We start from the raw sequence: 18,430 nt of genomic DNA on the forward strand, positions 1-18,430 counted from the left end.
TAGTAAAAAGAGAGATGGTAGAAGGATTTAAAGGAGGCTTTGTAAACTGACTGCTCTCGTGTAATCAAATAGTATTCTCCGCGGTTGGAAGTATCCTGTGAATAGTTTTCATAAATGATTTTCAATACTAAAGTAACAGAGACACTTGAAGTAATTGCTATATGCACGCTGCATTTTAAATCTATTTAAACAGAGATAATGAGCTACACTCCTCTCTTAGACTGAACTAAATCTCAAGTAATTCTCTGAAGCTGAATGTTTCTTCCTATCGTATTCTGGCTGTACAATCATGTAACAGCTAATTATAGTGATTAACTGAATTTCACAGATGATGACCTGAAGAAACTGTTACATGATGTATATTGCATTTCTTTCGTGTTTCAACGATAATGAGAGCAAATCGTAGTTAACATTGTACTCTCATTAGAAAGTCTGCTAACCTTCTTCTACTGATTTGATCCAAAGATAAATTCTTGTACACTGGGAGGGAAAAGGCATTTTATCCTAAACACTTCATGTGTAATTACCAAAAGAATCTTTCATCTATATAAAGATTTAAATTCTATTTTAAGAGGAGCAGAGTTAAAGAGTAGTGCATCACATGATCTTGTTGTGCATGATATAGTTAAGATCAGATACCTGAGAAGAACAAAATTCTTGGAACAATTTCCTTTAAAAAATCTTCAATGGGAACTACTCCAGGACATTGTAACTGTGTAAGTGACAGTCAAGTTGTCTTTTATTCACTGATGTTTCATTTGAGAAACGATATGCAGCAAAACTCTCCTTGGAAATTACAGCAAGTGAAACAAGGGTTTAATCATGAACCCCAGTGAGTTTTTGTGTGGGTGTCAGGAGCACTTCTGTAGGAGTCAGCGTGGTTCTGCAGGTTGGTTCCACACCGTGGATTTGGTGAAGGTCTGTCCTGGAACATGTTCTTTGCTGTGTTGAGCTATGTTCTTTGTTAGCTGTGATCTGTGACCACTTTTTTTAGTTATGCTGCTTGCAACCTGCTCATGGTCTGGCTTGGATCCTGCACCTCAGCCCCAGTTTCTTCCTGTACTGTTTCTTCAGAAGTTTAGCTCTCAAAAATTTGGGAAAGGTGCTGTTTTCAACATCTAATTAGAACTTAGCACTGTGGATCTCTATACTACATTTTATTACTTTCAAACAAGCAAACAACAGAACGAAAAACAAAACCAACACATTGTTTCATGTCTTTATTTCTTTCCTTCCAACTTGTCTAGGGGTAAGGTCTGACCCACAAAGGGCGCTATATGTCTTCAGGGGTGGTGAATGTACTAATGAGGAAAAACCTGCACGTCTTTGGCAATCTGCATTACTCTGTGAAAGGGAGATGATGGAGGAGTTGGAGATAGACTGGGTCTCCCTATTGTAATGTTTTAAAATAAAATTCCTAGAGTAAAAATGGAAACAAACAATGTTAGAGTTTAATAGAACAGCACTTACTTGGTCTCTTGAGGTGCTGGGCCAAAATGAATATTTCCAGTGGAAACTATAAAAGTGACTGCTTATTTTTCTTACAGGAGAGGCTTCAGGGTTTGGATGCTTATTTGTGCAGAGCTTTTATGTTGCACTACAGATTTTTTCCTGGTCACGTTCAGTTCAAACTAGGTCCAAACTGTTACAGATATATTGTTGGAAAGTGTGCTGTAGCTTTTTTGTGAACATGATGGTTGCATTGCTATACAGCATAGTTCACTGCTCTGTAAAGATAATCAAATGTCCATCCAAATTTAAAAAGAACAAATTTAATTTAATTCACCTGTTAAAGAAAAAGAATTCTAATATCACCTTTTCCACATTTGATATATACGCCAGTAAATCATTGTTATTTGGCAGATGAAGTCAAGTTGCATTGCTTCGAAAAGCATTATAAATTAAAGACACCTTTCCATTCACTTTGTGTTGTTCAAAGTCCAATGCAGTTTGCCTGCCATTCACACATTTCAGCTTTTCTCTTCTACAGTGCAATTGTTCATGGCAAACTTGGGCTTTAAGGCTTTGTGGTTCAGTACATGCAGAATATTAATTAAGCAGTCCTTGTTTGAATACCCAATGGTTAAATAGTACACACTCAATCTTCTCTCTTGGGACAATTCCGTGGTTGAATTGGAAATGGTACTGGAAATAAATCTTGCCCCTGTATAAGAAATTTAATTTATGAGTACTCACTGATAATTTTCTTTTTTACCAAGTAAAGTACTAAGTGTCTGAATAGGAGAATCTGGTCTAAATGAAAGTGACTGGCAAACATTAAACACTGCTCTAGGTGAATGAGCACTTTCAGACATGTAATTTTTTATTCTTGCCCTCTTTGAAAGGAAATAGCAAACCTTCATAAAGACACCTTTTTTTTTGGTCTGTTTCCCTTTGTATGTTCTAAAAATTGTCTTCCTGCATTATCACTGTAAACAACCAGTCTTAGTGCCTATCTCCCATGTCAACGTGACAGGAAATTTGCAGTTGTTTAAAGAGCAAGCAAAGTCAGCTACTGAGTGATAGGAACTTTCCACAACATTCTGCTGTATGGTCCCTTCGTACAGTTATACGTATTACACTTTAAATCTGTTGTGGAATCACATTTCACCAGCTCTTTTATCCTCTGTGAAACACCTAGGGCATTTTCTCCCCCTCTAAGTTCTTGGCTGATGTTCTTGCTGGATGCATCATTTGCTTAAGGGGGCTACTGTGTGAGAAGCCTGCTTTGCTCTTCTCACCTCCTTCTTTCCTTTCCCCAGTACCTCATTCATGCTTATAATGTCATTTGGTAACCATACAATGACGAGTCTTGGCAGACTAACCTGAATTAAAAGGAAAAAAATAATTATATATATATATATATATACACATGTCCTATGTTTATTGGTCGTTTTCAGTCTGGATCCAATTTGTCTTGCTTCTTCAGAATCCCTGGAGCCAGCATTTTCCCCAGCAAGGTGGTACGTAAGCTGTGGCTGGTGAAATGAATAAATTTGGGTTCTGAAAGCCTCAGTTCTAGAGCTAAAGAGAAGGCCTGCATAATCAGCTTGAGGCGAGGATGGCAGGGGAAGTAATATATAGGGAAATAAAGTTCTCTTTTGACATAGCCACCTTTTTCTCTTGGTTAGAACAAGCTCCTTCTTAGCAATTACAGAAATGGAAGGGGAGTCTTAGCTTTCAGGGATGTGAGTCCAATGGCTTAGAAACCAGAATAGACAAGCTTGGTTTATTGTATCCACTTACAGTATATGTCCTCCAATCTCTTGCAGGACTGCAGAAATTAAAGGATAGTGATTATAACCAGAAATAAATTTTACAAAGATGCTTGAAAGTGAGGAATTAAAGGTGTCAGCAGTATGCAAAGCAAACAACAACAAAAAAAAAAAGTAATTCCAAACTGATAGACATGGAGACTTGTCTTGGGAATGACTGGATGTTCAGGAGACACCTGAGCTAAGCCAAAACAAAGAAGCAAGTCACTTTTAGTGCTCTGAGAAGTGCCTAGAATGCTCTTTTTTGTACCAGGAAGAGAGTTATCCCACCAACATAAGGTTTCTGCCCTGTCATTAAAGCAGTGCATCTAACTTGAGAACGGGGTGTGCGATATTTGAAATGTGTGTAGTGTTTTGTGCCAGTCTGAAATGACTTTGCCTTTCCATCCACTTCCTTGTGATCACAGAACTACACAGTGAATTATTTGAAGAGAACAGTGTTCTTTGCAGTCTTTGGTAGCACCAGTTTGAGACGCAGCGTATCACTAACCTTTGCGTTTCAGATGCCTCATTACTTGTGTGTCAGGTGTGAGAGACTGCAATGGCGGCCAAAACTTCAATTGCCACAGGGTCTCCTTTGCCTTTTGGAAATAGTGGTCTGCCCATATGCTTCTGTATTACCTTGAAATTTGTGCTGGGAGAGAAGTACAATGACCTCTCTGCAGAGAGAATTGTCCTTCCTTGGGATGGGCTTCCAACAGAAGGTAGTTCGCCTTCAGAGGATTGAATACCATTATAAAGATGGCTCTTGGCCAGGATTGAAAGCCTGATCCTTTTCACAGTAGGGCTTTTTGGAGAATCTTACAGATAGCAATGGAATCACATATGCAGAGTCTTGAAGAGGTGTGTGTGACAATGCTGAAGATGTCACACCACATTTACCGAACTGCAGCAAACCTGAAGCCATGTGGGAAGTTTCAGAGATGGCCTAGCAATCATTCCTAGTTGAAATGATCTCAGGCTTTTAAGATCCATCCGAAAGCTTAGCCAAGAAATGAAGCTGGTGAAATGCTTTTCTTAGACTGTCACAGCATGTGCTGACAGAACACATTATGTGCTATAAAATTAGAAGAGATTTTAAAATTCTCCTTTTCCCTCCCATGCCATTTCAAACCCCCAAAGAGACAATAATTATCAGGTGATAATTGCCAGAAAGCACCTTCCCACATAACAGCAGGTTTTCCAGATGAGTGATGCATTGTGTTAATAAGGTTATGTCAGGGGAACAGCCTCTTTTCCTCTTTTCACACCTGGCTGAGCTTGTTACAGATTAAGCGTGGTCTTCCTGGCCCATGTGTGATCACTCAGCAAATTGTGCACAGGGGGATTTTATTTGAGCAGAAAGGTCTTTTGGGTAGGAGCTGGGAGATACCTTGGGAAGCTGGACTGAAACAGAGACCAAGGAGTGCTGCAGAGTCCCATCTTGCAATCAGAATGTCAAATGAGCATCTTTGATCTGTCTTTTCTGATTCAGAAGGTGGTGTATACACGAAAGCAACCCTCCTGAAATAATGTGGTCTTTTACAGATCCTTCTCAAAACAAATCATACTTTTTCACTTCCTTTGTGATATCACTTGCAAATCACTTAATTTTCTGATATCTCTCCCGTACTAATGTACATTAGATGAAACAGTATTTTTCAGGTTTTTGATTCCACTTAAAGTTTTGACAGATGCTGTCCTAGAGGAAGGGATAGGCACATGATGCATGTTTTATGCTACGCTTCAGGAAAACACATAAATGTGGCAGTATTTACAGGAATGGAAGAGTAATATAAGGTACAGGAGGGGGAGCCCTGGGTGGTTTAGCAGTTTGTGGGCTTTCAAACTTTTAATCTAACAAGCAGGTACAACATCAGCACAGTTCATAGTGCATCTATGAAGCCAGCTAATGCCTACCTCTCTTCTTACCAGACAAAACATAAAGATATGTTAGCATATCTTACCATAAACCATAGCAGCGCTGTGCTTGGTTTATGTTATTTACTCAATAAGCCTTTTGGCACTAGTTTAATGGAAAAAAACTAGTAGGATGTCAAAACTGTAACATAAGCCCAGTGGTCTTTAAAGTAATTTCTTTAATAAATGTTTTTTTTGTGTGTGTGTGTCTCTTTTTGGCTGTGTAAGAAAGAAGAAGGATCTGAGGTGGGTGTTACTTTTCTTCTAGCAAGTGTTTTCACGCAGCTGTTCTTAAACCTTCCTTATCCTGCTCCCCAGTGGGAGAAGGAAGATATTTATAGGGAGAGACAATCAACAGAAAGCACGCTATTATTAGGTATAATAGGACTTTAAGGCTTAGAATTACTGTTGTATTTCCCTGTATCTGCAGGGACTTTGTTTTCTTCTATCAAACAGACCTGATCTGTGCTGGCTTAAAGGAGCTATTTATATCCTGTCACATCAGCAGGCATCTCCACAATCAAAATTCAGGCTTCTGGTGTTGCTGACTATTTTGCTTATCCTGCAGAATAGTATGATTAGAAGGGATTTTGTATTAAGGATAATCAAGTCAACTTCACAGAAATTGGTAGAAACTGCCCAATTCTTATCCGCTTCTTGAAATTACTTTTTTGGAAAGAGAATTGTGTCTCAGCAAAGTGGGCTGGCTTATATCTGCCAAGAAGCACTCAGATTTTTTAAGCTCTTATATCATGTTTTGTTATGAAAGTTATCTGTACTATGCTTGCAGTCTTTTTTTTCTGTTGGTTGGTTTTCTCGTGTAGGCAATTTGTTTCTTCCCTGCACTCTCATACTAGATGTTTAGGCTTAAGGAAGACAAGGAGCTTTCTGGCTGCCAAGCCCAGCATAAGTTGACAGAGTGTATGTTGTGCTTTTGTCCAGACATCCTAAGACATGCTGTATTGGGCTTATGTGGCAAGATTTTGGTAGCAGGGAAGCTGCAGGGGTTGCCTCTGTGAGCAGAGCCCAGCAGTTGCCCCATGTCAGAGCAGAGCCAGCTCCAGATGGCTCCAAAAGGGAACTGCTGGTGCCTGGAGCTGAGCCATGGTGATGGTTGGGTCTCTGGGAGAGCAAAAAAAGCCCTGCTGTGCTACAGCAGCTGGGAGAGAGGGATGAGAAATGGGAGAGAAGCAGCCCTGCAGCCCCCAAGGTGAGTGCAGCAGGAGGGCAGGAGGTGCTCCAGGCATGCAGCAGCAGTTCCCCTGCAGCCTGTGAAAGGAGGAGCCCCCGGTGCAGCAGGTGGATGTAGCCTGGAGGAGGCTGTGGCCATGGAGAGCCCCCGCAGGAGCAGGCCCCGGGCCGGAGCTGCAGCCCGTGGAGAGGAGCCCACGCAGGAGCAGGGGGGCTGGGGGGAGCTGCCGCCCGTGGGGGACCCGAGCTGGAGCAGTTTGCTCCTGGGGGATGGACCCCGTGGGACAGAGCCGTGTGGGAGCAGTGCTTGCAGAACTTCTGCCTGTAGGCAGCCCCTGCAGGCTCAGTTTGGGAAGGACGGCATCTCGTGGGAGGGACCCCGTGTGGAGCAGGGGCAGAGAGGGACCATGAGGGAGCAGCGGGGACGAAGCCTCAGGGACTGACTGCAGCCCTCATTGCCCATTCCCCTGTGCTGCTTGGGGTAAAGGAGTGATAAGAGGGTGGATAGGGAAAGGTTTTTTCAGGTTACTTTTAGTTCTCACTTTGCTGTTAGGAACAAGCAATGAATTGTGTTAGTTCTCCATATGCTGAGTCTGTTTTGCCTGTGACTGTAGTTGGTGAGGGATCTCCCTGTCCTTGTCTGAACCCACAAGCTGTTTTTTCATCTTATTTTCTTCCCCTGCTCTATTGAGGAGGGAGAGTAATTGAGCAGCATGCTGGTGCTTAGCTGCCCCATCATTGTTAAACCACCACACATGCCGCTGTTGTTAACCCACTACACCTGTAACAAGATCTATCTGAATCGTCTCATAAGACTGTAATTTTCTAAAATGCATTGTAATAAGAAATATAATACTGGATTTATGATCCAAAGAAGAGTTTGACATGAGGGAAAAAAAAAAATCCCTGCACATCTCATCTGAACAACTGTTCTCGTTCATGATGAACCTTCTTAACAGATAAAACCCAAATGCTGAGTCTGTGGTAGTCAGGTTTTGTATATCCTCCTGACCTTTTAGCAGGACTGGTTCCCTGTGTAATGTGTGATATCTTTCCCTGTATTCCCAATCATTCGTATTTTCTAAGGGCCCTCGTCTCTCCTGTGTGCTGCCTTTCGCTTGCAGCCTCTTCTGTCAGAGTGGAGGTTTCATCTGAATTCCACGTCAGAAGGCATATTAACTGTTCCAGGCAAATACCACGTGGATGGGCCCATCCTGGAATCCATTCCCATCCCTAGTCACCAGCTCCTCCCTTTCTCAGCCACTCTTCTCATTATTTTTGTGGAGTCCTTAACTGGAACTGGGTCAGGATTCCCACTATAGACTGACTTTGTGCTCTATCACAAACCATTCATACAGCTGCTGTGTTTTGCTTACGTGATTACAACTCGGATTTCATAAGGTCACCAAGTTCCTAAATGAATTCCAGGCAGTGAGGACTCTGTGAGAGGAACATAGGTCCTCGCGTTCCCACTTACCTCAGCAGAAATGAGACGAAAGGGAGGATGCACACTGGGACTCGTTTATCTCATCAGGCTGTACAAATTGTATTTTCGAGTCAGCTTCACCCTCAGGCTCCTCTCTCTCCCACTACTGTGCTAATCAGATCATAGTACTTCTCAACTCCATTGTGCCTTACCTACAGGTAATACAGTACAGCTACACCTTTCCTCGTTGTCATTGCCATCTCTCGGTGCGCTCAGTAATTATGGCAAGTGACTAATTGAATTCTGAATTTCAACTAAGAAGCAACTATTATGAAGATCAAGTATCATTATCAGCTTCTGACCTGGTAGCATTTCAGAAGGGGGTTAGTCAGGGAGCTTTGTAGCTCTGTGCTCTCCTAGTCAATCAAGCTGAGAAATGAACTAGGCTTCAGCCCAGTGTGTGTGTGTGTGTGTATATATATATATGTTTTCAATAGAGAAGTAGCCCATAGACCATGAAGATCAAACCAGCTTCACGAAGTGAACAGCCACTGATCAGCTGAGTCTCAGTCTAGGTTGTGGTGACTGCAGTCACTAGGGATCAATTCACTTGCTTAAACTTAAGCTTCCATCACAATTTGTGATACCCTTGATTGAGTGACTGCCTTGGACACCATGGAGCATCTCAGAGAGTACTCAGTATCTATCTAGCAGTGTGTGCATCGTAACTGCCACTTGCATATGGGCATCAGCATCATAACATCAGAATTGATCTGTCTTAATCTTGAACCCTGTTTCATCTGTAGGGAGGAGTATAAGAATAGGGCAGACGTGAAAAGAGACTGTTCTTGGGTGCTGTTTTATTTAGCTTCCAGTGATCCAAGTTTCTATGACCTGCTGAACCAGAGGTGATGTCTGTGAATGTTAAACAAGTGGCCAGATGCCTGCTCGATCTTGTGTGGGGTAGAGTGGCCTAGCAGCAGAGAATAATTTGAATAGGTGTGTATGAAAACCTTAATCTTAGTATGAATTTCATACTTTTCTCTCAGAATAGGCTTTTGGGGAGACAAATTCTTGTTTCTGTTCAGCTAGCATAAAAAGGTTGGTGGTGGTTATTTTTTATCATGTGCTGACATCCAGGTGAAGGGGAAAGGTGATAACCTGAGGAATATACAGATTCAATGCAGATTGCTTCATAATCTCCTTCTTTTCTTTCTGCTTAAAGATACACATGAGTCTGCGTAGAAGATCATTGGGTTCTGCGTGCAGTCACGTTTCTGTATGTGCTGTCTCAGAGAATTAGCCACAAAGTGCAAATAGCCTTAGGAGGCTGCAGACTCACCCTGCATCTTCATGTCAAGTTCAGCACAGTAACACAACACAGGAAGAAAGTAGTCTCCATTTGTTCCAAAACAAAGAGCTCTGCAAGTTATTACAGGGTATGTTTTTAGTTCCAAGCACTGTAGCACTTTCTGACAGACACAGAAAAGGAGGGATTATTTTCCTTTTTACTCTTCCTTAATTCTTTTGACACATGTGGTCCAAGCTCAGTCATGTCAGTCTGTACAAGGGGGAAAAAAAAGAGCTGTGTGCTATTTGTGAAAGCAGAGTCAACTGAGCATTTATCAAATGCTTGGGAGCCTGTTCACTTGTCTCTGTCTCCTTCGTGGTGTTCCCTTGATTGTTTTCATAACAGCATGGTCCTGGTACTTCAGAACAAGAGTTTTCTTAATCACAAGCATGGAAATAATTTCCTAAAGGAATTGATAACATTTAGGGATAATAATCATAGCTGTGAATAATAATTGTTTTGTTGAGTGATTAATAGGAGTTGTAAGGAGATGTGACAAAGAAAGCAGCTTCTAGGATAGCTCCCGAATCATCCTTCTGAGGAGAGATTGTTTTGGAAAAGGGCAACCGTCTTGGGATACCCTGCCACTCGTCACACTTCAATCCTGAGACAGTTCAAAATGAAGTTGTAAAGCAACAGAATATGCACTATATCAGAGATGTAACTTATGGAATATTTTTGTTAGCCTTTGAAGAGAAAAAAGTGAAAGAAGAAACAAGAAGAAGAAAGAAATAAAGAAGAAAAAAAGTGAAGAGAAAAGAGTGGAAAATATTGAAAGAAGTTGTGGATGTATTTCCTGAGAAGAACTGTGTGGAGTTGACTTGACAGGGGTTGGAAAGTCACAAAGAATGTGTATTTTGTTTAATTTTGTATTAACAGGTATTTAATTAACAAAGATAAATAAAACCACATTTCTGACTGCTTTGTACAACTCAGTCTGTGGGATCTTTCTTAAGGGACTGAAATGAGAATACTTGCTGCGAGGTGGCAAGGGTCTTGCCTAGGACAGGAGCAACCTGCTAAGCACAGGAGAGGTCCATCAGTATCGGAAAGTGTGGAATGGGACTTGCTTAGGTCAGTAATGAAGAAAAGAGGTAGGGATACGAAGGCCAGTTTGTGGGTTCTGAAGTCAGGGTCCTGAAGTTTGTTTAAAAAAAAGTGAAAGCACAGCCACAGATTTAGCCACAGCCCACCAGTGAGGTGCATCTCTGAAATGAGAAGCAGGGGAACAGCTGGCTGCCCCAAGAAAGAAGGTGCGCATGGGATCCCGGTCTGAGTATTTAGTAAACATTAATTCTTGGACTTCAGTGCTTAGATGTTTAAAAATAAAAAATGGAGAAAGAGATATAGACCAACAGAACTGTGTATGTTGAATGCCCTTTTATACTCTTCTAGTCCAAGTATTAAACCTGCTCAACTTGTCTAATAAAGTTATATTCAGAGGTGCTGAATGCATGACTAAGAGCATCTGTGCAAGAGTATGCACAAAGGTGTGGGCAAGACCATAATCTTTATCAGTATGCCTAATGGAGTAGGCCGTGGGCTAGAAATCTAAAGAAATGTTTTTCTAAAGTCTGGGAGCCTAAACTCCTAAAAGGTTCTGCTTCTGCCTTTGCTTTTGACATGTTGCATGACCTGTGTGAATCACTCGAGCTCTTTAGCAGATAGGAAATCGATACAGAAAGTGAGCATAATTAGACTGTTGGAGCTTCTCATCAAGCATTTTAGGATTTCTGGCAAAGGAAAACAATAGAAAGCTGCGCAACATTTCTTGCGTGCTTGAAAGGCTGGAGAGACACCAGATTGGTAAGCTAGACAAAGCTGAGGTCAGAAATGTTTTTCTAAGGGAACATTTATTGCCTAAAGTACTATTTATCTGCCTTCCAGCCCTCTCCTATAAGTGCATTATAATTCTACATGAATGTCAAAAAAGCCCCAACAACATGACATCTAAGAAAATCTCTCTTTGCACAAAGGCTAGCTTTCAGGATGATGTTGGCTGCTAGACAAAGTAATAAGCATTGGCTGGATAACTCTTCATTCCTCTCCTTATTTTTGTCTGAATATCCCTCATTCACAAATAAAGTATGTGGAGAGAGATTTTTCTTTTCAATCTCCTGCACTTCTGAGCGCTGTTAGAATTATATTGAAGTGCTACCTATCGCTGTCACTTCTGATCTCTAGAAATAGCAAGCAGTGTACTGGTGCGTTGTGAATCCTACCTTCTTCTAGCTTGTCACTGCAACAATCAGAAGAAAACCACCAAAGTTCTTGGGTGGGAAAGATGGCACATGAATAAATAATGTATAGGCTGTGATTCAGTCCCTATTTTTAGAAGCCTGCTATTTTTCTGGGGCTTTGAAAAAGGGCTAAGAATAGTATACACATGAAGTGACGTATCCTTTATGCAACACCAGGTTTTTCTGTCTCATTTGTTCTGAATCCTACAAAATCTGAGCAGTCAATTTGGGGAATTTATGCAATTTGTGTTGTTTTTACTGGATATCATGGAAGAGAAGCACACGAGAAAAAAAAAATTGCTTGATACCCATCAAAATGTCTTATTCTGAACATTATTTTTAAGTGAATAAAAAGTATTTGGAGATGGAAAGTCTAATCACAAGTGAAATTGAACTTTTTTTTTGGAAAAAAAGAAACAACAACAACAAAAAAAAAAAACATAGTGATATCACTTTTGAATATATAAAATACAATAACTATTTGGTTTAAATAGCGGAGGAGGCACTGAGAGAAACTTGCAATATCCCAGTGATATTGTGAAAGGAATGAATCCAGGAGCTGGGTTTAAGTTCGTCTTGAAGTCCAGCAGTGGAAGGAACAGAAGGAACAGAGCTGAAGTTCCCCATGGGCATAATGTTTGAGGCTGGAATGTCCATGGATTTTTTGATTGGGTGGTTTTGTTTGGTTCTGTCCTATGTTTCATGTGTTTTTCTGAAATTTAAAAACGTCAAAATGTTTGTCTTTTCTGGGGGATAAAACCTGGATAAAATTTAACCAATTTAACAAGTGATTCTGGCTGCCCAAGAATGGTGTTTAAAAAATAATCAGACAAGAAAATGTCATCTAGCTTTGGGCTGGACACTGAGACAGGTCTTCTCCCCTTTCTCAAGTGACAGCAGTTCACCAAACCTATTTTTATGTTAAATATCTTCCCTTATTTGTGCTTGCTCCCCCTCAAAACAAGGCAAATTATCCAAATTGGTCAGAGGACGTTACAGAGGCAAAAAGGGTTTAACAATCATCTTTAAAAAGGAAGAAGAAGAAGAAAAGTCTATTAAGATATCAACAAAAGCTTCCTGGTAAAGAAATCTAACAGAGTGTATGAAATACTTTTACAGAGTGATTACTAGAAATTCTTAGGGTTTATGCTTTTTAATCTGGACTGAACAAATCCTATTGGCAAGGAGATGGACAACATAACCCACTGTGCTCTTTCAGTTATTTGTTGCATCTGCGGTTCTCTGAGGCTGCCTCAGTCACTGCTAACTCCACTTTCCAAAACTTTGTGCTTTCCAGGGAGTTTGTTCGGTGGGGGTTCTGGTTTTCTAGTTGAAGGACCTTCATTTCAGCTTGGCTGGCAGCTAACATGGATCAGCAAACTGTCAGAGCAGTCAGATACCCCTAGCTGTGCACAGCTCAGACCTTAGCAGACTGTGGTTTATTTATTTATTCATTTCCCTGTTTATTCCTTAACTCCAGTAGCAGATGAACTTGTCTCATGATTATAGAGCCGCTCCATGCATGTGGGATCCAGGACAAAAGGTGGAAATCATTAAATTGGAAGTCTGCCTTCTCTAATTATGACTGGAAATGTAAACCTTGTCAAAGTCATCTGCATGAGGGACAGCAAAATGACTAACATCTTCTTAAATAACAACTTGTTTCCAGTTGTCAAAGGCAAGATCCATTACAGTAGTGCTTGCATGCAATGTCTCGAATTGCCTTTCACCTGCTAATGGCTGGAAGGATGTGGTTAACTGCCTGCTGAGAATTACATCCATTTACCTTTCCCCTCTGCTCATCTCTTCTTTATTTCATGCTTTTAATAGAGTTTTACTGACTAAATACAAACCTGCCACCAGGCCAATCTATACAGATTGGGTTACTGCTACCTAAGAGGTATTATTTTCTTCAACAGAAGCAATAAAAAAAGTTTAAAAAAGTAATGACACTCATCAAATACTCCTCCTTGCTTATTTCATTCGGAAATGCAACATCATCTGCTGTTGGAAATGAAATTAAGGTCAAGGTTTTACCTCTCAGGATGATGTAAACCATTGATCCCAAGCTGTATTTTAAAGTTGGTCCAGCACATGGTCATGTCTTATTGGTACACCTTTTGCAGCTACTCTGTGTGCGTGTACGTTTTTTTTTGGCTGGTGGTACTGGTTATTGGTATTTTAATTACAATTTTCAGGTAAGCACTTGCAATTCTGAAGCAGATACACTGAATACTAAGAGTCATTACCAGCTCTCTCAGTTTTTATTCACAGAAGAGGTGCTCCAGCCCCCTCAGCATCCTTGTGGCCCTCCTCTGGACCTGCTCTAACAGGTCCATGTCCTTCTTGTGCTGGGGAACCCAGATCTAAAGTTTAATATAGTTTGTGTGTGTGTATACAAATGAGATATTCCTGTAGTTGTTTGATTCCTTTTCAAACTTTATTCTGAGAAGAACCATTAAAAAATAGACTGAGCTGGGCATGCCTTTCCCAAAAGCTGGAGTGAAGGCGAATAGGCACCATACTGCTGTCTGCAATATCCTCACCATGCTGCAGATGTTGCTGTTTCCACTGTCGTGGGGTATGGAGGCATATAAAAGTTTCCAAGTTCATTTTAGACAGCTGGAGCTGAAATGTTGGCTGGTGCATAGAATCAAGACCTGGCATCCTGCTGCCAAAACAGCAGCCACAGAGTAGGAGCGGTAGAGGATATTGCGGTGTGCTGTCTGAGGGGCCGTAATTGCTGCAGTTTGATTCTGGGAATAGTGCCATAGCTGTCACTGGTTTTATTGATAGACTATAACCGTGATCAGCATGAGTGATTTGGCCCTGAGAGGGAATATGAAAATGAGTATGTTATAGTGGCTGTCTTGGAGCAGGTGAGGTATATTTTCTGGACTCTAGCAACCTGAGTGACAGTCCGAGCACTACTGGATGTTTCCTTCTATTCAGGGAGTTCCCTTTTACCTCCTTGCCTGCTCCCTGGACTGATGATTAAGCAGAAGCAAGCAAGTGCCAGAAATGTTGCTCATCAACATTTTCCAAGACAAGGAAGAGGCCATAGATTGAGGCATAGGCATTAATATTGGATCATGTGTCAGAAGCTATGTGTATAATGGCTGTCTGTTGCCTGTGTCTTCATGAGTCATCTACTGCTTGTTATTTGCTTGCATGAAGATTAAATCTGCTTGTCCGGTTGTATTATATGACTGCAAGTGCACACAGAGCACGGATAACTAGAAGTTATAACTACCAAAAAACTCTTAATTTATTTTGTGTTTGTGTTCTTTAGAATTAAATCAGTAAGGCGGGAGAAATGAAAAGAAAATATACTGGGTTCTTCAGTATGCCATTTGTCTAAGGAAATTAAAATTGCCACCATTTCTGTTTCACTAGAAAGAAAAGAAATCATGCTAATAGCTCTCAATAGCTATTGTTGCTCTAGAAAGATCGTGTGTCTATTCTTCTCTTCCTGGGCGTTCATTGTGTGTCTCCACAATGGAGTTGTTCATCATGACTCTTTGTACTTATTTTTTTCGTGACAATGATTAAGAACAAATGAACTTAATCTAGGATCTTTCTGTATGTAGTGCTTTAAAGCAAAGCACGAGAATTCTTATAGCAAAAAGCACATTAATCCCAGTTCTCATTGGAAAATCAGGTGTGAAGGAATTCTCTTCTATATGTTCAATAACCAGAGATCACAGAAGTCTCTTGGTAAGATCTCTGGCTGTTGGGTTCTGTGATTCATTTGAAGTTGACATTACTTTATCCAGGGTCTTCTGTGAAGAGGTATACAAGCATAAAAACAAGTCAGTTGTGGCTGACTGTGAAAGTAGAAGCCTCTGTCCAGTGCATAAGTGGTATGTCCAATGCCCCCAAGAAATGATAGACTTACTGATGATATCCCATGGGCGTGAGCAAGAGCTGCTGCTTCACAATGCCTGCAGTGAGGCTTTTGCCCTCTAATATTACCTCACTTACTAAAACAGAAATTTCTGCTTTAAAATTCTGAGTAATGATCATTGATGTTATTAAAATAGATACTTGAAAATACAGTCAGTATGATCAGAAAGTTGTTTCCATGTGGCTATTAGAACTAATGTTGTAAGGCATCTGGAAGAACGAAAGAAGACCTTTGCTTTGGACTATGAATTACTTATGACTACTGCAGTTTGGAATGAGACTTTCCCAGAAGTCAGATCTCCTTGCTGTGTTTTGTTTCCGAGAAGTGGCTGATGCTGGAGGAGATTCTGGACTGGAGAAATTCAGTTTGATTTTTGTCCTCCTCTTTTTCTGATACTCACTCATGTAAGAGGTCTGGGTTTATGAGCTCCAAACTGCTTTGCTGTGAATGTTGTGTAGGATTCCTGTGTTTGCACTGAAAGAGAGCTCAGGGGTGCATTTTGTAACCCCTAATATTCTTCATGTTGCACGTCAATATGGAGGTGGAAATTAATGGCTTTCACTATACTTAATCATGATCTGTTCTCTAATATTTCTTTTGGATTAAAAACATGAGATTTTGTGTGCAAAGGGAAATGGGCCGATAATATCTTTGCTGTCACTGGGATTCATGCAAATACCTGTTTCATCAGTTTGCAATCCCAGATGACTGTAGAACTCCCACCCATTTTACTAACAAGGTTTCAAGTGAAAATGGAGTTTTGTGGCCTTTAATGGGACCTTGTTGCATTTACCAACTACTTAGGCCAGATGGTAAAGGTAAGGGCAAGACACATTTTGGATGTCTATCAGTAAGAAAGAGAAGCACTAACGAAATTCCAATGAATGTTTAATGTAGCAGTCAGCTAGTGTGAACCCAGGGGAATAGTTGGGTGTCTCCATCCCAGGGGTTCACTGCAGGTCGTGGGAGCCTTTTTACATATTTGGTTGGAGTTGTGCTGAGGATCTTCGTATTAGAAGGGGAAAGCCCGTGCTCACATGGAGAGAAATATTGTTCATTTACTAATGGGAGCATTTTCAAGTGGCCATCCTATTCTGTGGACACTCACTTATCTTTCTGAGAAGGTTGAAATGAGCAGAGAAGATGCAGTGCAGGAGACAGAGGCATCGGCTGATAAAGTAGAAGACATGGCAGGACTGTGACAGAGCTGCAAACCATCACAAATCAAGTCACTTTCAGGAAGTCACCCATTTTGCTTGTTTCCATGTGTGTAAAATGGAAACAGCAATGAGAAGAGGTGTGGAAGAAGTTTGTGGATTTTAGGAAAGCAATCCTAAAATTTACTTTCAACTAAGCAATATTTGAAGGAATCCACATGTCAAATGACTTTTCTTCCCCTAATTTTGATACTTCCCTTCTCTTACACACGACTTCAACTTATTTCTGTTTGTTGTCAATATTTTATCTGGAGGAAAATCAGAGGAAGAGTGGTTTTCCTTTTGGATGGATAAATAACTTCTTAATTCAAATATGCCTTTCCCTCTCAGGAGCCTACATAGCCCAGTTGTACATTCCAAGTGTCTCACAGCATTGTGCTTCTTGTCTCCACACCTGGAAAGATAGAATCATAGAACCATAGAATCATTTAGGTTGGAAAAGACCTCTAAGATCATTTGGTCCAACTGTTAACCTATCATTGCCTAGCCTACCACTAAACTATGTCCCTAAGCACTGCGTCTACACATCTTTTGAAGACCTCCCGGGATACTGACTCAACCACTTCCCTGGGCAGCCTGTTCCAATGCTTCACAACCCTTTCAGTGAATAATTTTTCCTAATATCCATCTAAACCTCCCCTGGTGCTACTTGAGGCCATTTCCTCTTGTCCTATTGCTTGTGGCTTGGGAGAAAACACCGACCCTCACCACCCTACAACCTACTTTGAGGTAGTGGTAGAGAACAATAAGGTCTTCCTTGAGCCTACTTTTCTCCAGCTTAAGTAACCCCAGTTCCTTCAACTGCTCCTTATTAGACTTGTTCTGTAGAACCTTTATCAGCTTCATTGCCCTTCTTTGGATGCAAAATGCCTAGGGAAAAGAAGAGCCAGGATAAATAAAACAAGGGTTTCTTAAGGAAGCTAACCTGGAAGTGGGATTCAGGATCTGATTAAGTACCAAAGCTTTCTGCTCAGTGTCTGCAGAACCAGGTTTTTGAAACAGACACTCAAAATCAGCAGCCAGGCAGCTTCACTGTTGGCCATGAGGAGGAGCCAAATACAGGGGCTTTCAAGGTTGAAACTCGTATCCAACTTTTAAACCCATCTGAAATCTGGTTTCAGACTAAAAGATGTTTTGAGACACTTCTAGCTTTGTATGTTGAATAATAATACTGAGGAAAGAAGTCTAATCACCTGCTTCTTTCTCAGGGAAAAACTGCATGTAAAATAGCACAGAAAATTGCAGTCTGTGTCTGATTTTCTTATAAGGACATGGAATTGCATGAATTTACCAGTATATCGGTGACAGAAATGGAAACCGATGACCTTACTTTTCACACAGTTTTCCACAGTTGACCCAAATGTTACCAGTCATTTTATTTTGTTTGGCCTTGTCAGTCCAAGAAGAAACAGTGCAAATAGAAAAGGACAGAATGAAATCTGTTGGTATGTATGAATATGGTGCAACCTGGAGCTGTAGGGAAACGGTTCCTTGTTGCTTTCTATGTTGACTTCCCTCCTCTGTAGGAAAAAGCACCTTTTCAGAGCTTTCAGTGGCTTTTTCAATGGCTGTTGTCAACAGCACTTTTAGAAACATCAATGTGATACTTTCATTTGACATCTTGTTTTTCCTGATGGCTGGGTGTTGGATTAGTACTGAAGGACCGTGGCAAAGTCCCAACAAGAAACTGGGTAAAGGGTAGCAAGAACATCATGAAGAGTTTGTTAGGAAGTTGTTTGTATGTATCCTCTGGGATCTCTCTGAATTTCCTGTTTTATTTTAACTTTCTTGTTTCTAAGTCGGTTCAAAATAAGCATGGAAAAAAATCTATTTCTTGGGACTGGCTGTACTTTTGATGGCTACAGAAAGGTAGTTTACGCAGCAAAACTGCATAGTTTTCTCTCTGATTTCCTCCTGATGAAGA

At 40.8% G+C, this 18,430-nt stretch overlaps 1 protein-coding gene across 3 annotated transcripts in view; it reads left to right on the plus strand.

Annotated features, from left to right (window-relative positions):
• Window positions 1-18,430, plus strand: part of CRHR2 (corticotropin releasing hormone receptor 2) — a gene marked incomplete at its 5' end in the record, with an annotated part of 157,536 nt that overhangs the window by 67,432 nt on the left and 71,674 nt on the right. The window lies entirely within an intron of this gene.

This window comes from Netta rufina (genome assembly GCF_964035555.1).
Source record: "Netta rufina genome assembly, chromosome: 2".
Lineage (NCBI taxonomy): Eukaryota > Metazoa > Chordata > Aves > Anseriformes > Anatidae > Netta > Netta rufina.